Below are 24,907 nucleotides of genomic sequence, written 5' to 3'. Positions count from 1 at the left end.
AGGTATAGGTAGTCTGCATTTCAGACATCCTATACTGTGTGTATTCCATTCCCTGGCCATAATTGCTTTATATACAAGTTGGAGCTCTTGTTACAGCAAATGTGTCCCATAGGTTTTTTTTTTTTTTCTTGCTTTGCTTTTTTTAATGTCCTGAATTTTCTTGTTTGTTTGTTGATTTCTTTATTTATTTAGACAGTTTGCTGGGTTGAACTCATGATCTTTCTACTTTTGCCTCTCTACTTATTTCTACCTTATCATTGGTACATGATGTGTATACTTATAGACTGAGTTATGATATATAAGATTATATTCAGTGTATGCATACAATGTGAAATGATCAAATTGGTTTGCCATTTCTCTTTTTGCAAACATTTCTGCTGCTGTGTGCTGGGAAGCTTCTTTTAGAAATGTGGGGGTAGTTGTCATGAACTCTGTTTAGCCTGCAGTTGTATAGGACAGCAGAGCTGCTACCTCTAGCTGTGTTTCCATGCCCACTGTTCTCCCTCTAAGAATTCCCCACTATCTTTTCCCTACCCAGCTTCCAAAGACTGCTATACTGCCTGCTACTTTCATGGTATCGGTTTTGTTACTTCCCACAAAAGAATGAGAACATGAGGCACTTGTCTTTCGATGCCGGGCATATGTCTCTCAACATAATGTCTTCCAGTTCATTCTGTGTTGCCTCAAATGAATACACACACACACACACACACACACACACACACACACACACATACACACACATATCACATTTTGAAATTCTATTTATCTCTTATAGATATCTCAGTCGACCCAATATCTTGAGGATTGTGACTATTTCTACAACAAACATGGGTATGGTACATTAATTCATTCCAATGTAAATAATTAGTAAGTTTTAATTTAACATATATAATTCTCATATATTAATTTATATATAGTACATATACATATATGGTATATCTATATAATATCCATACACATATACATACATTCACATATTTATATACATATACTGCATGCATATATTTTCATATATATGGGATATATATGTGTGTGTGTCCACCTACATGCATATATATGTACTCATATATATGTAACTGTGTGTGTGTGTGTGTCCCTAGTATTGGGAATTGGAACTGTTGAATGATTATTGGATTATGTTGGTGGTAAAAGTGTTTCAACAGGCCACTAACTGGATATCAAAAATATATTAGTGGGATGGGGATATAGCCTAGTGGCAAGAGTGCCTGCCTCGGATACACGAGGCCCTAGGTTCGATTCCCCAGCACCACATATGCAGAAAACGGCCAGAAGCGGCGCTGTGGCTCAAGTGGCAGAGTGCTAGCCTTGAGCGGGAAGAAGCCAGGGACAGTGCTCAGGCCCTGAGTCCAAGGCCCAGGACTGGCCAAAAAAAAAAAAAAAAAATGTATTAGTGGAAAAGTGAGAAATTTGAAGCAATAAATCTGTTACCCTTCACAAGGGTAAGCTTAATAAAGACAAACTTAGAAAAGAGGAAGAAGAAGGCCTGATGATAGTTTAATAAAATGGAGAGATTTTTACTGCAATTGATTGACAAAAATGTGATAGCTCACACTGGGATATGGAAGCATGCAAAATAGCAAGTTCTCTTCAGGACACATTGGGATCCAAGCACAGATAACCAAGCCACAAATTGGTTATACATTAAGAAGGCCAGTGGAAAGTCATATCATAAACTGCATGTTTGGAAATTACTGGCAGCAGTAACCCAGGAAAGTAAAATTATATTTTCCAGAATGCTCACAAGTACTATGGGGAAATGAGGACCCAGAATACAATTTGGGTCAAATAAAAATATGCAAAAGACAGAAGGAAGCTGGATTTATCATGACATATTGGAGTAAGTATTGCAATAAAAATCATGAAGAGAGTGAGTCAGAGAAGATAGGAAAGATGAAAAAAACCAGGAAGGAGACAACCAAAAATAAGGGACCATGATCATGCTTGGAAATAAAACAGCCATTTTCCTTGTGGAAAGATCACAGGTTTGAGGATATCTTACTAGAAGATTAGATTTTTAGATAGGAAATACTTTAGAGTCTAGCATTTCCTAGAGAAATAATAAAATATTAGTGACTTCATTATATTTACACAGAAAAAAGTGATAATGAGAATGAATTTGATGAATTTGTCATTGTACAAATTACATATTAGAAGCAATACTTACAGAAAACTCTTTAGGAAAGCTTCTACAGCCAAGTTGCTTCGAGGTGACGAGAAGATGGCATTAACTAGGACAGCTTCTTAAAGAATGGCGTGTTCCGATCATCACTGGATTTGATTTCAATTTCAGTGCAGTCATAGAGTGACATATGTTGTAACTCCTTGTATTGTAATCGTAACCACTAATCTAATACCTTTTGAAAATAAACATACACTTTTATGCAATCATTACACAGATTAGCATGTTTTAAATAAAGTGTGAAGTATTTATTAGAAAGGCTTTATCCAACTCTTTCTAATGCTCTCAAAAAAGCTGAAAATAATATATCTTAAATGTGACTTGTTTAATTGACCAGAGCAACTTAAAATACATTCTTATCAACTTTTATAATTTGTCATGAAACATGTTTTTCTTGGCTATAACAGACATTGCTCCCACCTTCCTTTCCTGATCATTTCTTCTAGTCAAGCACAAGATCATTTCTTCTAGACAATCCAAGAGTTCATTGTTAAAGCTAAAGAAATATCCCAAAGCACTGAGCAAATCCAAGAGCATTGGGTGTGTGAATGAAGACGGAGTTTACTCTGGGACAGAACTTACAGTCCTTATAAATCCAAATACACACATACATGACTTTGTATACATATGTATTCATATTTGTACCTAAAAGAGCTAGAATATGAATATATATATGTTCAATTGAATTCTACATGTTTAATTGAAATATATATTTCAATTGAACATTTTTTTCAATATAAGCATTCATTATATTCAGACATGATGAAACATAGAACTCAGTGGCTCAATCAATCCAAACAAATTTCCCAGTAAGCTTTGAGGGAAACTTATTCCTGCAATAAAATAGAAAGTGCTAAGGCATGTATTCAAAACCAAGATATAAGTAATGAAGTCCTATAACTTTTACATAAATCATTCTTGTGAATATTTTTATCACTTCCTGGTCTTCATTGTTAAGATCATTTCAAATGTAAGGAAACTCTGCCCAATATTTTAAGGTTATTCATAGTGGAATACTTAAAATTTTCTAGATGAGGAAAACCAAATTCTCTAGACCGGTCTTTTTCAAATACACTAAACATGTGAAAATGAGAATTTGACAGTTTTTTCATCAAATGATATATGCGTATTAATAAACCAAATTTGAAGGAGATTGTGAAGACTTAATAAACATGTAACACCATTAAAAACAAAGAAACAAAAAAGAAACCTATGACCAACTACAAAAGCACTTTGTTTACAAGTGTTAGGAAGTTTATCTTATGGTGCAAACAAATCCAATTCTGGGGCTGGGAATAAGGCCTAGTGGCAAGAGTGCTTGCCTCCTACACATGAAGCTCTCGGTTCGATTCCCCAGCACCACATATATGGAAAATGGCCAGAAGGGGCGCTGTGGCTCAGGTGGCACAGTGCTAGCCTTGAGCGGGAAGAAGCCAGGAACAATGCTCAGGCCCTGAGTCCAAGGCCCAGGACTGGCAAAAAAAAAAAAAAAAAATCCAATTCTGGTTACCTTATTAGAAATAGAAATGGCACTTTTGTTTTTTTTACTATATGGTAAAAGAAAAAGTAGCAGTAAGGCGTTTCAACTGAAAGGGAAGTTTTCAGGAGGCCTCATCAAATGATATGCGTTGACATAAGTACTCACTGCTCAGGTAAGTAGGTGGGTTCATTGAAACTGTTTTTTCACATCAAGAGAAAGGTGGTAAAGGATTACTGCAGGCTTGGCAGTAGTGGAGTTGACAACAGGTGTCTTCAATTTCATCTCAAATCTGAACATAAAGTAGCATTACTCAATATAGAAAAAATAACTGATTATGTGTCTGCCTAACTCTTGTCATTAATATCATCTGAGAGCTGGATTAATAACCCATATCAACTCATAAAAGTCTCATCATGAACAGTGTTGAACATTAGTAATTCTTTTCATGGATGTTCTTGTTGCCACTAGTGCCCCCAAAACCTCACCTGCTTTTCCAATTTGTCTTTGGAACTATGCTATGGGTCAGGACACTAGAGAGTGTCAAGACAGTGGTTAAAAAATGACAAATAACTTGAAATGTGACAATTATCCAATTATCTTTATCCTTTATCCAATTATCTTTATCCTTTCAATATTACCTAATTTAAACAAAGTAATTTTTCTTCAAACTGAATTTTAATACAACTAAATACATTTTCTTGAAAAAATATGCCTTAAGGAGATAATTGGAACTGAAGAATAACTGTTTGAAAAACAAATCAAGACGTAAAGGAACTTAAGATCACTAGAGTCATAATGGCAAATTCTTTTTTTGCTTCCTTTTGCAAAACTCTTCATGTCTTTTTTTATTTTAAATCTTAATTATAATGATGTGAGAATTAAAAATGCTCATTACGTAGTTATTAGGTTGACTTCAATACCTTTATTATTTGTTTAGTTTAAGCACTCAATTATTCAGAAATTATTTTTGAAGCACATGCCTAGGTAAAGCCACAATTAAAAACGTAGACTTTTTTTTCTTTTTCCTAAATTGTTTAACTTCAATCATTTAAAACATTCACTTTAGAGTACAAAAACTGGAATAGACGTATAAGTCAGTTCATACACAGGAATTCTGTCTGTGGAAGGCACCATTATAGAAAACCAAACACCATATGCAAGTACTCCAGCTTTCAGGAAAGATTTTTGTTAAGCCCATGGTCTGAGACACTGCGATTGACCATGCCCTCCACAAGAGGGCGTGAAAGAGGCAGCAGCCAAGACAGCTGAAGAAGATTAAGGTGTTGAGATGAATGCCTACACATTGATAAAAAGACCATTCCCATAATTAGCATAGATTTTTCATTTTGGTGTAGTTTAACTAAGTTTATAATTGGTAGTAATTAAAAAGATTTATTTGTATAAATGTACACTCATTCATGTGCTTTATCCCTTCACATAACCGTTGTGTACTTTATCACACCAGGATGAGTTTATCATACACCTGAGAATCATGAAAAGATGTCACATTTGAATCATACTCCAGAGAAATCCATCCATCGCCACACTAAGCAGTGTTGAGCTGAGAGACCTGGAACATTTTCTTCATCATTCTCCCGTAGACAGTATTTCTCATTAAATTTTCCACTAAGTTATTTAATCAAAATGACATAAACATAACATTTATAATAAGTCTATCGAAGAATACTCTCTTTAAACTTATTTTTCTCCTAGAATGGACCTTGAAGGACAGGGAATATGAGAAAATTGACAAAGAAAGAAGCAGAATCACTGAAATGAGTAGTGAAGGTCAGACTTCAGGGAGATGAACACAGCAAATCTGAAAACAGTATTTTTTTGTGTGAATCAGAAACCACATGGGGGTATAGATACACAATGGAATTCTATGTTTCCATCAAAAAGAATGACATTGTCCCATTTGTAAGGAAATGGAGAAAATTGAAGAAAAAAATTATACTATGTAAAGTGACCCAGACCCAAAGATAATTAATATACATCTAGGGTAGTCCTAGAAGAGCATTACAATAGCTTAATAGCTAAGTATTTATGATCATATAAGATGATGCTAAGCAAAATGAACCACAAGATATGGGAACAAGAGGTTTTCCTTTGTTGTTGTTATTGTTTTAATGTACTATGTGAAGGAATTGTTTTCTTCTTTTTTTTTCTTTTGTATGGTTTAATCCCCTATTGTCATTGTATTTATTTTGCTTCCCAGGGTATGAAAAGGGTGGGAGGAGTCCTGGGAGGGAGGGAAAGTTGGAGAAAAATGAGGGAGGAAGAAACAAGTTTGACAAGAAATGTACTCACTACATTATGTATGTAACTGTAACCTTTGTACATCACGTTAGCAATAAAATTAAATTAAAAATAAATAAAATAAACTCAATGTATTTTTTCTTGGTACTGTAACTTGACAGTGTACAACGTCAAGAAGGATAGCAATAAAACTAAAACAGAAGTTGCAATCACTTTTTCTGGGGAAAGTACTCATCATGCCTGTGAAATGTCACCTGTACACATCAATACAAATGACTTAGCCCAGCATTTTTTAAATGGACGTGGTACATTATTGAATTCCTTCTAGAAAACTCAGAAAGTATGGCATTCTCAAAAGGATAAAATGATGAGCTAAGAAAAAACGAATCTATTTTTTTATAAACATAATTTCTGGTACTGGCCCAAAATTCACTTGGAAGATAATCTGGAGCCGTTCCTTCAACCTTTGTTGCTTTAGCTATTCTTCAAGTAGGGTCTCATGTTTCCCAGAGTAGCAGGTTTCCAATCAAGACCTTCTTAGCTAACTGATATTGCAGACATGAGCTACTGTGTTATTTGTATATTTAAATATACTTTGTAGTAGATATTTGCACATTGTCTATAATAATGAGTGGTATTTTTGTTCAATGATGCCCTAAATCAGTGTTACACTTGTGATACAACAAAAATTAAATATTCTGAATATTAATCCTTTGTTTCATTAAGAGCTTGCTAAGAATTTTCTGTTCTGTAGATAGATTGACTCTTCATTTAGTGAATTGTTTTGATGTGCAAAGGCTTTGAATTGTCGTGTTAAGAGGAAAAGGTTGAGCTAGTAAGAGGGAAGAGGGTAAAAGAATAAGAACGTGTAAAAATTGAATAATAAAACCCACTCAAATGGGAAAATAACTGGTATGGAGGAGGAATGAGAAAGAAAGTAGAGTGGGTAGATTTGGTGAAAGCAGTTTATGTGCAGGCTGTGGACATACCACATGAAAACATTTTATCACATTAATGTGCAAAAATAAAACAAAAAATGCCATATTGTGTTATGATGTTTCCAGTGAAATCTACCACACCACACTGTTAGGAATATAGGGGGATAAAGGAAAACAGTGACTACCAAGAGGACTCACATATTCTCTTTTTCCAATATCTGAGCCTGACAAAAGACAGCATCATCTCTAACCTTATGTTTAAGCAAGTACAATACAGTGCCAGGACAACCAAGATGTACTCTTCTTTGTTTATAGATTTGTTTCTAACACCTAGAACAGTCTCTGACACATAGTAGGTTTGCCTTCAATATTTGAACTACAACTGGAATTCATGATAATATTTCAAATTAATTATGTGTTATGTTTTATCTTGTGTAAGATTCATTTTTTTTACTGAAACTCAATCTATTCCTTTCTAATGCCATCTTCAGTTTTTTTCAAGCCTTTTAGTGATGGATTTGTGTTGTTATATATTATATTTATCATCTAATCAGAAAACTACCACTATTTTTTTCTTAAGCACAAAATATCTCAGTGTGGAATGAAATGGATATGACAAATGGTTTATAGAGAGAGGTGGAAAGTGGTGAGACATAAAGCCCTTATTTTTCCTCTCAGGAAGCCAAGAATATATAAAGACAGTAGTCTGTAAGGTGACTGATGTTGCTCTATGCTTATTACATGACTTCTAAGTGTTTAGTTTTTTTCTCTTATGGATTGACTCTGTATTCTACTATAGCCTGTTGGTAAAGGGGCTTGAGCCAAAGGCCTGGGCGCTGTCATTGAATTCTTTTACTCAAGGCTAAGTCTCTACCACCTTGAGCCATAGTGCCACTTCCCATTTCTGAATGGTTAATTGGAGATAAAAGTCTCAAGGAGATTTTTCTGACAGGGATGGCTTTCAACTGTTATCCTCAGATCTCAGCCTCCTGAGTAGCTAGGATTACTGGATTGAGACTCAGTCACCCTACTATAGCCATTTTTTAAAATCAGTCTTTTATCTGTCCTCCTAAGGTCAGAATTTAGGAAATAAAATGAATGCATAGTTTATGAAATAAAAAATATTCTGTCCTTGTAGTTTTTGTTTACATATTTGGTTATTCAAGAATTTAATCATCAACAGGGACTTTTTTTTTTTTTTTTTTTTTTTTTTGCCAGTCCTGGGGCTTGGACTCAGGGCCTGAGCACTGTCCTGGCTTCTTTTTGCTCAATGCTAGCACACAGCTGACCTACAGCGCCACTTCTGGCCATTTTCTGTATATGTGGTGCTGGGGAATTGAACCCAGGGCCTCATGTATAGGAGGCAAGCACTCTTGCCACTAGGCCATATCCCCAGCCCCAAAGAGGGCCAATTTTGTGTGAGAAAAGCTTTCTAGTAGAATTGAAAACAGAATTCAGAATGATAGTTTCTTAGTTTTATAGAGTAGTTTTTCAGCTCAGAAAAAAAATGAGTCCTTATTCTCTGGGATGCTTCTATACTTTGAGGTTTTGAAGCCATTGAGGATGTGTGGTTGGGAGGGGGGCAGTGAATGATGGTTCAGAATGGCTTACTACACTAAAGAGATGTTAAAAGAAATCTTAGGAGTTCAGAATCTTAAAACAGACTTCACCAGGTTATATTACAATAGAATAAATAGAGAAAAACTAAAAAGAGAGACCCTGATATAAATCATGAGAAGGAAAGAATCATAATATTACTCAATTACTCTACACTGAAAATCTTCCAGTATATATTTTATTTTATTATAACTACAAAAGATTAAGTTCTTAGACAAACAGAATAAGTGTAATTTAAGCAACTGACACAATTTACTTATTTGGCCCTTTCACTAAATTAGGGAACCAACCCAGATGCCCTTCAGTAGATAAAAGGATCAAGAACAGGTAGTACATATACACAAAGAAACTCTATGCTTCTATAAGAAAGAATAATATTGCCTCATTTGTAAGGAAATGGAAAGATTTAATAAAAAATCATACTAAGTCAAGTGAGACGGACTCAAAGAGACATAGACTCTACGGTTTCCCTCATTGGTAATAATCAGTACATGTCTAGGATAGTACTAGTAGAAGAGCACAATAGCTCAATAACTATGTACATATGAACACATAAGATGATGCTAAGAATAATGAACTCCAAGATGTAGAAATGAGTAATTTTTCATTGTTGTTGTTATTTTCAACATACTATGTGAAATTATGCCTTTTTCTTTTGTTCTAATTTTTGTACCCTGGGTATTGTATACACATTTATCAGAACTAAGGAAGGGAAGAGGAACATCAAAATGGAGAGACAAAGGGTAAAAGGTGAACCAATCCAACAGCAATACCTAGAAGATAATATGTAGTAAAAAAAGCAACAACTGTACAACTCAAGGGAAGGGAATTGGGGAGAGGGACAGGTGAGAGAAAAATTATGGAGGAGATAGGAAATTGTAATCTGTCTATACATCACTTTGACAATAAATAAACTAATTAATAAAAAGCAATTTACAGATTCTTGATTGATCTATGTTTTATACATTTCCAGGAGGTCTGCCCGAAACATATTTTGCATCTGTGGCTCTTTAACTAATGTCTGGAAAGTCACAAAGTTGCTGAGGTTGGGAAGAAGGCCAATAACTCATAGTGATCTCTTAGTGTCTATTCAAGAATGTCTTCTAAAGGAAGGTGGACAGGATAATTTAACAAGATAGGCAGCTACTACAAGGGAGGGCAAGGGTGAATGTTTCTGCTGAAGACATACAGAAGGCGTGAACTCTCTACAGAAGACAGAACTCTCTGAAGATAATTAGTAAACAGGCCACAGTTAAAGATCAATAGGTGTATTGAGTTGGTGATTTATATGTTGGCTTTGTGGTCTTGTGTTGTTTTTCTATTCAAATAATGGTGATAAATAGACGCAATCTGGAACTGTGTAAATTTAGCAAATACATAATACCTCTCTACTCTGAAATGTATCACCTATATCAGTGGCTTTGATTTACGCCAATTTCATTCATATAGTCATTTGATTATGAACTACATGGACTTCAAAACTCCAGAAATTTGATATTCTGGATTTTAAGTTTTGGCACCTGGAGGTTTCCAAATATGTAAATAAGAGGAATCAACTGTATATTGTGACATTAATTTTTCTATCTTGTGATTCATTACTATGAATCAATTACTACATCAAGTTTCTGAATTAAATTGTACTACATGTTTACATTTCTAGGAAAACCTCAACATAGATAGGCTTTGCTACTATGTAAGTTTTAAGCCATTCATGCAGGATCTGATGGAATTGAGCAATATTGTATTATGAAAATATTGGTATTTTATCTGCTAAACCAAGAGAAAAATCGTCATTCTTGATCAGAACCTACAAGCACATACTAGCTAGTAACTTTGTCCAGTGAAATGAACTTTTGTCCAGTGAAATGAACTTCAAAATGACTTGAGAAAAACAGTGGAGAATTGCTTGGATGCCAGCAGTAGAATGTTGATGCCAATATTTTCTTTTGTTTTCCTTGACGTAAATGTATGACTGCAATAATAAACTATACATCATTACTTGATAGTGTACATGAAAACAAATAATTTAGTATTATGATAAATATAGCACTAAGAATAAAAATAGGATGACTGTAGATGTGAACTATGATAAAAAATATAGACTCAAATGACTTGAGTATACTGACGTGGTGGTGGGAATTGGGTCATAAGCTTTAGATGTTATTCTAGAGTGTAGGAATTGTCTAATCTGAATGAGTATCTTAAAAATAAACAGCTGTTATTTGAGTTTCAAGCCATTTGAAGCTACATAACAAGATCCTGTCACAAAATTTAAGGACATAAATAAAAAATTAAGACCAGAAAAAAAAAAGACAGCTGCTTTGTAAATGTAAACTATATATACATTATTGGTAACCACTTAAAAATATAGTAATGTAATTTGGTACCCCAAATACAGAAACTCTGATATGTGCAAGTAATAGATGAAGTAAAATTTCACTCTCTCAAAATTTTTAGTGAAGAAAACATGAAAGCTTATTTAAAACTAAGAATGTGAAATTGATATGCATAGAGGATCGAGACTCATGATTTAATAAAAAAAGCAAACAGCCTAGTTCTAAGGAGCATTCTTTTTTATTTATGACCAAACTAATTGTAGGATTCTTAAAAAGAAAAACGAAAAAGAAAAAAGGAAGCTTCTTATATCTTATTTTCTTTACATCCAAAATCAGCTTTAGCCAATGGGTTAAAAAGTCTTGTTTATGCCAAATCACATTAGAAAAAAATATTTTAGTGGATATTTCATTTCATTCATTTCAAAGTGAAAATTTTATTCCAGAGAATACTACGTAAGATGATTAATAAAGCATTAAAAGAGTCATTTCTTTCATATGTAGTAGTTACAGAAAATAGAAACAAAATCTCGTAAAAGGTATCTTTTTGTTTTGTTTTTATATATATAATTATGTATTTTTGGTGAATATAAATAAACCTATATCCATTTATGCTAAGTTAAAAATAATAAAATATACTGTTAACATTTAAGTTATTTTCATGGCTCTATATATAATTAGCTGAGGAAATACTATACCTGACAATGTGTGACTTTGTTCTTTAAAATCATCTTTAGTTGATTATAATTCTCATACAACTATCCACATAAAGTTGAAATGGGAAGAATTTTGATCCAATCAAGGTGTACATTCTTTGCTCAGAAACTTTCCTTAAACTTGTTTGCAATATTTTTTGTTCATCAGACACAGGAAATCATTGATCTACCTCTAGTTGCTACCAATTTGAATGTTTATGCTAGAATAATGATCATTATAGTTAATAGCATTTTTGTGTGCTTTTACATTTTACTCGGGATCACTTTTTTTGATGGGGACATTAATTCACTGATCAGGGTAAGAAACCCCAAAATAATCCCTTCAAAAGAACTTCCAGCCCTCAACATTGATATACAATTAAATTATTCAGTTAAATTATTCAGTAAATACAATTATTATTTATAATGTGACATAAACATGGATGATGCTTTGATGACATTTAAAAATATAATTCAAATTCTTAGCTGGAAATCTTTCATTTTTCATTTTCCTTATGAAACCAGACTATAAAAGGATTCTTTTTCCCTTCACCTTATCAAGAGGGAAATGAGGACATTCAGGGTTTCCTCCTGTTTTTCAAAAAGGAAGGAGGGAAGGGTCTCTTGAATCATTGAGGAATAATATACTGCTGTCTACAGACAGATGGCTTTATCATGATCCTTGCTGAGGGTAATGCTCTGTATCATGAGCCTTGTTTGTTGAAAACTTGAAATATTTCAATCTTAGTATGACACATCAGGACTTCCCATTTGCAGCTTGACCAAGGCAGTGTCATCTCTCAAATGAACAAGCTGATATTGGTTCACTTGTGACATGAAAGGTCCTTTGGGATCCAATGGAGGTATTGGGATCTAAGTTTGAACTTGGACTGTCTTCTAACCAAGGATTCCTTGCTAATTTTATCTGAGTTTATTTTGTAATTATGGTATTTACTTGGGAAACGTGATGGTTTTCCCATATCAAAGCTTTAAACTCATTTCATATTTTCATATTTCATAGATTTAGGTAACCATTACCAAAATCTAAGTTGGACATATTAATAACTTATGGACGAAACTTTAGATCCATTACTAGTCACTTTCCAATTAAAAAAAAAACTCAGCTCTAGGCAATCAATAATCTATTTTATCAGTCTATAAATTTACCTAGTCTACAAATTAACAAAAAAAATGAAATCATATATTTAGTGTGACTGACTTTTTAATTCTTTTGAGAATGACTCATTCATTTATCTTAATACTTTTTGTATTTTTTCAACTTGTGGCCTATGATAATATTTACTTTTTTATTAACAAATGATTTTCTATTGTGTTGCTTCACCACCTGTCATTCATCTGTTATTCAACATTGGGCTTATTTGCGCTTTAAAGAGACTGTGAATAATACTACTAGAAGCATTCATGCACAAGTTTTGTATAGATTTTTTAAGTTTTTTCAATGGATGCATTTCTAGCAGTGAGAGTGCTGGGTTAGATGGAATTCTATGATTAACTTTATGAGGGATTGGGAGATGTTTTCTAAAGAGGCTGTTAAATCTCCAGCAATATCTGAAAGTTTTCATTTTTTCACAGCCTTCCAAAGACCTGTTATTCTCCATGCTTTTATTATAGCTATACTAATGTATCTGGGCTGTCTCTATCTCTCTGTTAGTCTGTCTGTCTGTCTGTTTATCATTCTTTCTTTCTCTCTCTGTCACTGTCTCTGTCTCTCTGTATCTCTGTCACTGTGTCTGTCTGTCTGTCTGTCTCTCTCTCTCTCTCTCTCTGTCAGCACCCGAGTCTGAATGTAGGTTTGCATGCTTTGTAGCAGGTGCTCTATCCCATGAATTATGCATCGAGCCAGTTTTGTTCTTGTTGTTTTTGAGATAAGGTCTCATTTGATGCTGCTATTTATGCTTTCTGCTGAGCTGGAATGAAGGCATGCACCATAATGACCAGCTGTTGATTGAAATGTAGACTTGAAAACATGTATGTAGGCTGGCCTTAAACTTCCATCATCCTGTCTCTGCCTACTGAGCAGGTAGGATTACAGATAGGAGTCATTAGCCACTAGTATGTTCCCTTTTTTAAATGTTATCATTTTCAAGAGAAAGATGTTTTTGAAATATTCTAAGTCCATTTGGCTTTTTAAAATTTGTTTCTTATAAATTTGCTATTTCATATCAAAGAAAATATAAGTCAAACATGGCAGCTCAAACTGTAATTCAAGCTACTTGGGAGGCTGGGATCAGAGAATTATGGTTTTAGTCCAGCCTGACCGTAATAGTTAATAAGACTTCACCTTACTCCATGACTGCATACAGTTTGGGGAGTAGCTTTATAATGGCTGGGCTGCCTGGTGTTCATTTGTCAGGCTTAATGACACAGGGAAGCACAAGAAAATGACCCACACTCTAGGCAGAACCAAACATAAAGCAAGACCCTACCTCAAAAGCAAGAAAAATATCAGAGGCCTGGCTCAAGAGATTGAACATCTGTGTTGCAAGTTCAAGGGCCCTGTGTGCTATACCCAGAACTATCAGGAAAAATAAACAAACAAACAACAAGAGCAAAAAAAAAAAACACACACACCAAACATAGCCTAACTCAAGAATATAAGGATTGTTTTGCATGTGGATGTCCAGTCACCTTAACATCATTTGTGGGAAAGATTATTCTTTGCTCATTTTATTATCTTCCTACTCTTTTCTAAATCATCTTTCTATTCTACCTGAAGGGTTATATCTTTTTTTGTATTCTTCATCATTTTAAAGTAGATGTGGAAAGGAGTTGTTACACAACAAAGCAATTTTCAAATACAATAATGTGATCAGTGTCGCCCCTTTCAACAGTCTCGCACATCCTGCTAACCCATTCCCCTCATTTGTCTTAATTTTGTGGGATATTCATTGAATGTTTTATTTAATTCTTCTTTGCCTCTTCTCCTCATCTGTCTATCCTACTGCCCTTGACCCCACCAAACCTTTCAAATACTTCTCTGTGGTTTTATTTTTATTTTTTTTGGTGGTTGTTATTAAAATTTTATTTTGTCTAGTTAAGGAGTCATACTATTGAGTTTCCCTCAGAAACTACTGAGGCTTGTAGTTTTATCTGGAGATCAAATCCCAGCCTTACACATGCTAAACAAGTGCTGAAAACCAAGATACAGCCACAACCTGATCACTTCCACTTTAATCATTTGCTCTCATTCAGTCAAGGTATTATCCATGCTGACATTCCTTCAAGTATTTATGTCGCTTCCTTGCAACATAAATCACAAAACAACCTATCTGATTCCAAAAAAATCCAGTTTCTAACAATAGAAAACACAACCGTTTCCAACTCCAAATGCCTCTTGTAAGTAATCTAGGCATAGAACAGATAAACAAAAGTAAATATATCCTTAAGTGAATTAAGTTTTCTACCTATGGGTAAACTGAGAGTCTCATGTTTGAAATTTTAATTTATTTTAGCTGCATTCTATACCACCTTTAAAAGATAGTGCATTTCATTTATTCTTGAATTACTAATCAAGCTACAGTTTATTTTCCCTTATTTATCTCTGTTTAGAAGTTCGGCAAAATTCTCATTCCATGTCCATTGAGGAGTTCAGGTGTGAGGTGATGTCAATGGAATTTTGCATCACTTTCCAAGGGCCACTGAATTTTCATGATTTTCACATCATACACTGTTGCCTTTGGAGATTTTACCTGGTTACAGTTTTTCCCACTAGAAAAAAACTGAATAGGATTTAATAAACTTTCCTCATATGCCTTATGGGAGAAAAAAAAAGAGAAAAATACCACATTTTTGAAAGATTCTTTATCTTAAAATGTTTTGAGAAAGATATTTCAGGGACCAATAAGAAACAGCTAATGTGTTATCCTATGGCATATCAGAAGAAGTGGTAAGATTTCAGCATATATTTCTCCCCCTTTTCTCTGGCAATTACATCAGAAACAAAGTCTAGTTTGTTTCACACGAATTATAATCTTAGAAATAAAGTTGCCACCTGAGTCAAAATGGCTTGGTCCTTAAGAGCCTGTCATTTATCATTTAATGAATGCTAGAAGATTTACAGTAAAATCAGCTTTTAAAGTATGAAAGATTGCAATATCGATTGTGGTAAACAGCAAAAAGTCTGCATTTTAAGCAACTCTGTCTGCCTCAAACATTAGCAGAAACCATTGATGAATCCCAAATAGAAACATGTGAAATTTATCCTACTCTGTTCTCTTCTCTCAGTCCACATTATCTTCCACTCAGGAGCACTTAGGTTCCTGGAAAAAAAGAATAAGAAAAAGAAAGAGAGAGCTCTTGAAATGAAACAGGAACAGGGGAGACGATCTCTGCCCAGGGAAAAAGGAAACCTTCACAGAGATTTATTTCATAAATAACAGAAAATAAATATTCAGTTATCTTCAGTGGGTCCCGAAAGTTGTAAAATGTCATCTTTAATACTAACAGGGAATATTTTAAAGCAAAGAAAAATCCAGTTAAGTAAAATAATGTTTGAAGAAACTCCCAATATCCATATTATGATTTGAATGACAGTAGTGCCCACTATATTCAATGAAAACTATGTAATACAAATTTCTCTGAAGTTGATTTAAAATATGATATAAATACCTACTATGATGCTTTTCCTAACTTAGCATAACCCCAAAAAATATGGCAAACATTTATTTCTTTTAGCTTAACTAAGTTTAACAAATGTGTGATACAAATAGTATTAAAACACAAAATCATGAGAAGTTACAACTGTAATACTTGAGTAATACAAAACACAGCTACTGGAGTTACTGGGACCAATGTGTAAATATAGTGCTAAGTATTGCTTTCTGGCTGATAAACTTAATAGCAAATTTCTAATAACAGTTAAAATATTTAGCTTTTAAATAGGAAAGGTAGAAAAGAAAAGTATGATAGCAATTCAAATAATGTCCTGGAAACAGAAGAATGGATAGAAATGTTTTGTGGTATTTGTGACAACAAAATAAAAGACTCAAAGAAATCCCAAATACAGCAATATTTAAATAACTAACATGATATAGAATACTGAGTATCTATTAAAATTCTTTTTCCACAAGATATTTTAACTATCTGGGTAAGAGCTAATTATTAAAATATGAATACTGTAAATTCAGACTGTATAATTAAACATATTATTAACTGGAGTACTTCAAAAATTAGATACAATACAGAGAAATTGTTTAGAAAAAAACAAGAGAATTACTAAGCGATTACACTGGGTAGTGAAATCATGAGTAATTTTCAGTTCATTGTTGCATGTTCATTTTTCTTCTAATATTTCAGGGAGTGAATGTTACCACTTGCGAGCTAATGACAGAGGTGACAAATAAATGACAACATATAGTAAAGTCGCTGTAGTCTATCTCACTGAAACTGAAACAATTTTTTCTCTTCACAAATGATGACATCTTCCAGGAATAAAAAAGAAAATTTAGTGTCTAAGCAGGAGGCTACTAGAGATTAGCAAGATAATTAGATTATTCTAAGAAAACTAAAACCAGGTAAATTTGTGTTCAGTATTGAGCCTGCAATTTACATATATTTACACTTATACAGATATACACCATATAAATATATATTAGATACATTATTTCAATTAGATGGAAAATAGCTGTAAAAGTAATTGCACCTCTACTGAACATTCACAGAGTATTTTTTCTTGTTATCCTTCCAAAGACAATACTGAAGAATACTTGTCTCAATAGCAATTTGCATTGTTTAGCCTATTCTAAGCTAGAAATGATTTAAAGTACATGGAGAATTTTTTGAGTAGGTTATATATACAGGTACTACAATATTTTCAAAAAAACAATGAAATGCTTGCTGAGTGCTAGAGGCTCATGCCTGTAATTCTTGTTACCCAGCAGGCTGAGATCTGAGGATCATGAATCAAAGCCAGCCCAGGCACGAACAGCCATGAGCCTCTGATCTCCAATTGTCTACCAGAAAACTGGAAGTGGGGATATGGCTCAAAGTGATAGAGCATTAGCCTTGAGCAAAAGACCCCAGGGACAGCACCCAGGCCATGAGTTCAAGCCCCAAAACCGATAAGAAAAAAAAAAAAAATGAAGCCCTGTCTGCGCCAGACATTATTCTGAGTGCTCAGAAAATAGCTCTGTCCAAGCAGAGAAATCTCTATACCATCTCTCACATTCTGGTCTTAAGCACAAGAAACGACCGTAGCAAATTATGTACACAATTAACATACAGGGTGTCAAGAAGCCTATCTTTCCAAGTGATATTTATCAGAAAAAAAATAATGGAGGGTCATGTGAATACCTCGGAAAATTTGATCAATCGTAAATATAAAGGCTAGAAACAGTGCAAAGCTTGCCTGCCTTTTCAATCTTTTGGCCACTATGGCAGTTAACTGTAGAGAACCATAGAGGGGAGTGAATTTAGAGATGGTCACGTGATCCCGAGGCATGTAGCCTGTGACAAGAACTTCTTATTTTATTTGGAGGAAGATTGGAAATGACTGCAAGTTTTGGGGCAGGGAAGTAATGTGAGCACACTTCTCTTTCAGCCAAATTCCTTAAATATGTACTTAACTTTGTCATCCTCAATATACTCCTCCTGTCTTCTTTTTATTTATTTTTCCTTTTTTTGTTTTGCTGCGAGTTGGTTTCCCTGCTCTTTCAAAATGAAACAAACAAAGAAACAAACAATATCACCAAATAAATATTTTCTGCCTGGGGTAGTGCCCAGCTACGCATTTACATTTCTTTTCCATCTTTACATTGTCTCTCTTTCCTTGGTTTTTGATTTGCTTTTCACTTTTCTCTTCTTTATAGGGTCTGTATGCCAATATCTGTAAATACTAAACAGGTTCCTGTGGAATTTACACTGATACCGCTAAGCCCTATTTTGGAAGTTGAATCCATTTCTTTATAAACTCCAATCATTTTCTAATAATCAAGTTGTGATACCTATTACTACTGCTTGCTCACTAAGACTCCCTCTAAACATATGTTTTGTGTTGTTTTCTTCTTAACAAATTCCCTGGACCAGTCAGCATTCTTATGTGGTTTATAGTGAAGCTATTTTTAAATCTAGCTTTGTAGCACCTTATTTTCATTTCCAATTTGTTTTCTGTTACTTTGGGAGAAAATTTGTGTTTGTATTCTTGCATCCAGAACTTCCTCTGACTTTTCTCTATATCTGTAATATGTATGTCTGATCAACTGTACCCCTGATGTTAAATTAGGTTGTTTCTTGAGTTCCAAAGGAATAAAAAAGTACAAGTCTGTTACTATGATGGTCAGTGTCCTCAAGGAAGCTTGATCCATTTTTTTTTCTTTTTTTTTTTACTGTTTAGTTATTGTTATATTAACATAACATTTAGTCATTAAATATATTAAACATATTTATCAAAATTGATATTTAGTATAATTAAGGTAGTTCAAACACACTCAATCAGTTGATTAACTCTTCTCTCTTCTGTTAACAATTTTCCCCTTTGTTGAATTATTTCCATTAGCTTTCAAACATACTGTAATCTTTAACATTATTTTTATGTCATGTTTTTCTGTCTTTCTTTATAGCAAAATCTCCCAGAACAAATTAAATTGACTCATTTTCTAAACATTCCACATCTCGATACAGGCTGAACTCTGATCATTAGCCACCTTCACATTATTTTACTTACTTTACTTGTCCACCCTCTTTGTTTGATTTTGCTTTCCTCACTTTTTATCTTTCTCCAGTGTATGTGCATCATATATAATTTACCAGTCATGTCATCTATCTAAAGTTTTCTTTAGCATTGTGTAGCCCTTTATATGACTCAATGTTATTTCATTTATATAATCATACTTTCAATTTATATTGCATAATCACCATTAACTATATAAACCTAAGTCTTCATCATTTTATTATCAACACCTTAAAGCATATGAGTTTTCTAGCTTTATTTCAAATGACCTTTATTATTTTCAAGAGAATGATTCAAAATTAGATCTCTAAATTTCACTGAACAGAGTACATATAACTGCAATTCAAATAATTAAAAATGATAAACAAATATAAACATGTCAAACATTTTATAACACTGTGTTGTTTATTAACAATTCAGCCATATTTTTTTAATTTTTTATTATAAAACTGATGTACAGAGAAGTTACAGTTTCATACGTTAGGCATTGGATACATTTCTTGTACTGTTTGTTACCTTGTCCCTCATACCCCCCTCCCCCCTCTCCCTTTCCCCCCCTGAGGTGTTCAGTTCGCTTACACCATACAGTTTTGCAAGTATTGCTTTTATTGTTGTTTCTCTTAATTTACCCTTTGTCTCTCAATTTTTGTATTCCCTCTCAATTTCCTAATTCTAATACCAGTATACACGGTTTCCAATATACTCAGATAAGATTACAGAGATAGTGTAGGTACAATCCAAGAAGGTGATACAAGAACATCATCAACAGTATAAACTACAGATACACATGGGATGTTGAAAGTAGTTACAGCTGTGATATAACAATCATTTCCATAAAATGGAGTTCATTTCACTTAGCATCATCTTATGTGATCATAAGGGTATAGCTATTGGGCTCTTGTATCCTCTGCTGTGGCTTGCCTAATCCTTTGCTAATTATTCCCAATAAGGGAGACCATAGAGTCCATGTTTCTTTGGGTCTGGCTCACTTCACTTAGTATAATTTTTTCCAAGTCCTTCCATTTCCTTACAAATGGGGCAATGTCATTCTTTCTTATAGAGGCATAAAATTCCATTGTGTATATGTACCACATTTTCCTGATCCATTGGTCTACGGAGGGGCATCTGGGTTGGTTCCAGATTCTCGCTATGACAAATTGCGCTGCAATGAACATTGTTGTGCTGGTTCAGCCATATTTTTTTATAGCAAGTACTTAGTAGGCCTGAAAATCCCTTGAAATTCTAGTTGGTAAGAGCTTCCATTGTTAATTTGAGTTTGATATATCATGAATAAGGAATAAATCTTATTTTAAGTGACTAATTTGTTTAATGTAGAATAGTCTGCCTTAGAAGAATGATACAATTATGTAAAATATCTTTTATTACTACAACCAATGATCTGCTTTCTTTGCTAAGTTATCTCATATAATCCTAAAAATAGAGAACCTATTATCTATCCACATATTAGCAATGAAGACAGAGTTCCAGAAGGCTGAGACAATACATTCAGACCCATTAAGCTGCAGAGGTGAAAAGCTGAATTCTTCCTGAGTTACACCTCAAGTACTTCCTTTAAGTACTGAGTTCTAAAGATGTATTCACTAATTGATTCTGCAACTATAATGCCTTGTTATTATTTTTATTGGTAATGAAGTGTAACTATATTAACATCTCAATTTTCCTTCCATGAATTAGGTATATGTATGTGACTTAACTCCATCCATTGATCACTTATTTTCTAATCTGATGATATGGGGTACAAAAAAAAGTCATAAAAAATTGTTTCATAAACTTGTTGTAAAATGAAAAGGCATCTGATATGATACTTGGTATTAGAGATAATATGCCTTTGTTTATTTTATTTCCAGTAATGTCATCAAAACGTCAAAAATTAAACAACTCATAGTTCTTGCTCTCAGAGATAGCAAAATGTAAAACAATAATTGCTAACTAATACAACATCATTTACGGATGCTCAAGGAAATATTCTCGAGTTACTCACATGTATATCTGTCCTCTTCTGTCTGGTATTTTTATCTTGCTGACTACCAACTTTCATATTGATGAGTAGTCTCAATAGGCGGTGAGTTAGTGGAAGAAGTGACAACAAAACTGTCTCTAACACTGGGACAAAATGATCCACTGGGGACTTCCATAATGCTATGAATCAACTCAACACATGAAATATCCACATTGTTTCAAGGACAAAGTAGATCAACCTTGTAAATCAGAAAAAAATACTAAGAGTTTATCAGTCTCCATATACAATAAGTAGTTAAAAATTAAATGAAAAATATTTGCATTAACAATTTATAAGACTATCATTTTTCTTGAACCAGTGGGCATACCTATAATACAGCATAAGAAAGAGGAAAGTAAGAGTGGGATATGTACCTTCACCTTCAGTACTAGCCTAATATAAAGGCTGCAGTGAGCAGAGAACAGTGAAAACAAATGTTACAAAGACTATCTTTATGATATGTAGTACTAGGAAAAACCCAACTCTTATTTTCTCCACCATGATAAACATAAGAAGATAATTATGTACAAAGAACACCTCAATGAACAAATATTTACCAAACCTCTACTCTGTACATATGTTCATGCACTGCAAAGTGAAGATCACAAGATTAGAGCTGAGCTCAAATTCTAGTGGGGGACAAAGTTATCTCAAGGAAGCAAATAAAATACACAGGATGACTCATAGTGTCAAAAACAGTAAACACAAAACAGAATGTTAAATAAAAAATGTAACGAAGGCATTATTTTGATTAAGTAATTTAATCCTAAAAAAGCACATTGTTGCACTGAGACTTGAAAGTGAGAGAATATAACAGGTGAAGAGATAGAAAAAGAAAAACACAGACTGTGGGAATCAATAAGCAAGGCCAGCATGCAGCATGCATACACCAAGTGAGCTTGAATGGACATGGGAGATATAGGCAAGCCTGGTGATGAAGGACATGACCTGACAGATTTATTCATAAAATGATAAGTCTCAGTTAAAATTCTTGAATTTATTCTGGAGAGTATAAAGTTGTTTCACTTTCAAAAGAGGGTATTACGTTCTGGAGGTGTTAGTTTTATTTTGGTTTTGTTCCCATAATAGAATTTATATACTATATGATTTTGTTTTCATTTACAAGACACATTTAAATAATTTTACTAATTTAAGGACTTCATGACATGAGTACTTGGAAGCCATTTAAGAACATTTTCATTTCCTCCAAAGGGACCTTTAGTACTTTATTCTAGTTCCTAAATTAGCAGTTGTCAAAAGTAATGTTTGGAAAGTAATTGGATTATAAAGGCTCTGTCTTTATCAATGAATCAATGCATTGATAGAACACTAACATTATGTCATTAGTTGGAAGTGTTGGAAATGTTTGAGGAATAGAGATATTTAGAGGAAATGATGTATATCTGACTAACTAAAGAGGTATTGGAGAAATACAGAGTACAAAGTGGTACACACACAGAAAGGGAATAGTATTCAGTGTTAAAAGGAAAAATATAAAGCGCAGGCAAGTCATAAAGGAAACCTAAAAATATACTACTAGGTTAAAGAAGCCAAACTAATATAATGACAGTCCCATATGTTTCCAATATACGACCATTTGGAAAAGTCAACATTATAGAGACTGTTCAAAGATCAGTAGTAGCAGGGGTTGGTGATAGGGAAGCATGAGAGAGTAAGGCACCAAAATATTTTAGGGTAGTGAAAACATTCTGTATGATATAATAATGTTAATACATCTGCACAAGCCCAAGGAATGCACAATATTAAAATGAATCCTAACATAAACTAGAGAATTCAGATGATAATGATATTCCAAAGTATGTCAATGAGTTATAGTAAATGCACTATTGCTTGTGGAACACTGATAATTGAGGAGGCTTTGCATGTGAGCTTGTGAGGTGAATAGGAAATATTTACCCTACTGTTTGTTCTGTTAATCATAAAATAATCCAGTGTAACTATAATGGTGATTTAGACTAGAAATTGTTTGTGAGGATGTAGATTAGCATAATGTTCTAGAAGGGATTATACAGGGATGTTGGATGGTCAATCAGCTTCTTTTGAGTCTAAGTCAGGAAGATAGCTTGAGCATGGGAAACATAGCAAGACCCATGATCAAAACACAAAACCCAAGCAAGCAAAACTCAAACCATCTTTCCATATGAACTAAACTGGATCACCAAACTTTGAGTACTTAATAAACAGTGATAAAGTATAGTGTGTGTGTGTGTGTGTGTGTGTGTGTGTGTGTGTTTTGCTATGTTAGTGTAGATGACTACCTGGGAGTAAGCAAAGTTTTATATTTTCCGTATTTAGTAGAATTGCTGTTTTCATATCACAAAAGCATTTGAACCCATATATTTGATGTTCAAGAGAAAGTACTGATAGGGGCATACATTTGGAAGGGGTGCCTTTTCAACTTCTCAGATACACTTACTATCCTTGCTCCGTTCTTGCAGATTAATCAATGGCATTTATGATTCATGTTGGGCTTGGTACGTGAAAGGAACCAGTGACTGACTGGAAGGTGAATAGAATTAGAACCAGTAATTTTTTTTCACATTTTCCCTTTGTATTATGTAGCATTGCTCAGTTAAGGAGAAATATATATGGTGAAATGAATGGAGGCCAGCCTCTATCCTTCAGTCTGGCTGTGATGCTAGCTTATATCTTTTGAGTCTTGAATCTATTACTTGATAATTTTGTCTTCTCCACTTTTTGGTCCTCTAGTCTAAAATAATTGGTCACCATATCCTCTCTGTTTTTTAATAGCTCCTTTATGACCCACGTAGTAATTTGAATCACTTAAAGTTCATTCAATAAAATTAACAGTGTTTTTGGATTTCTGGACTAAATCTAGTTGCTAAAAGTATCACAGGCAGGGAGAAAAGGGTTTGCAGAAAGAATCTGGGGTAACATTAAAAAAGAAAAGACCCAATAACATTCGAGTTGATGTACAGTCCATCATGAGGCATCATTGTAATCCAAGAAAAGACAGTGTAACTCTGTTCAGGAGCTGAGAAGCAATCATTTCAAACGTGAACTGTTGAATTTGCATCTCACACAGAAACTTCATTTGTTGGCTATAATGCTGTTATTTTACCTTATCCAAATAAATGATGTAATGTTTTTCTTTATTTTTCCCCAATCAAACCCACCATTCTCTCAAGTACAGTAAGGTTAGATTTGCTTAAGAATATGCATGTCAGACTTCATGCTCAACTGTGGGTTGCATAAGTTTGTGCATAAGTTCTACTAAACTTTTATTTTCAAGGCTCATATTTTTGACTGCATATGTTTGTTGAAAGGCATTTAAAAATATTATTTAGGGGCTGGGAATGTGTTTAGTGGTAGGATGCATGAAGGTTCCATTCTTCAGTACCACATTAACAGGAAAAACTGGAAGTGATGCTGTGGCTCAAGTGGTAGAGTGCTATTCTTGAGCAAAAGAAGCACAGGTGCAGTGCTTAAGCCCTGAGTTCAAGCCTCCGGACTGTCAAAAATAAATAAAATAAAATATTATTTAAGAGAGAAAATGTACAATCTGATTCAAAAATTTTCAAGGAACGTGCTATCTTAAAAATTGCATGTTGGAAAGCAAAGAATTAAAAGGAATTGCTAAGGGTAAGAGTTTAAAGGTAGTAGATATTTTTTTTATAAGAACTGAGCAGTCAA

The sequence above is a fragment of the Perognathus longimembris genome, chromosome 5, assembly GCF_023159225.1.
Source record: "Perognathus longimembris pacificus isolate PPM17 chromosome 5, ASM2315922v1, whole genome shotgun sequence".
Taxonomy (NCBI): Eukaryota; Metazoa; Chordata; class Mammalia; order Rodentia; family Heteromyidae; genus Perognathus; species Perognathus longimembris.
This window is presented reverse-complemented; position numbering follows the sequence as displayed.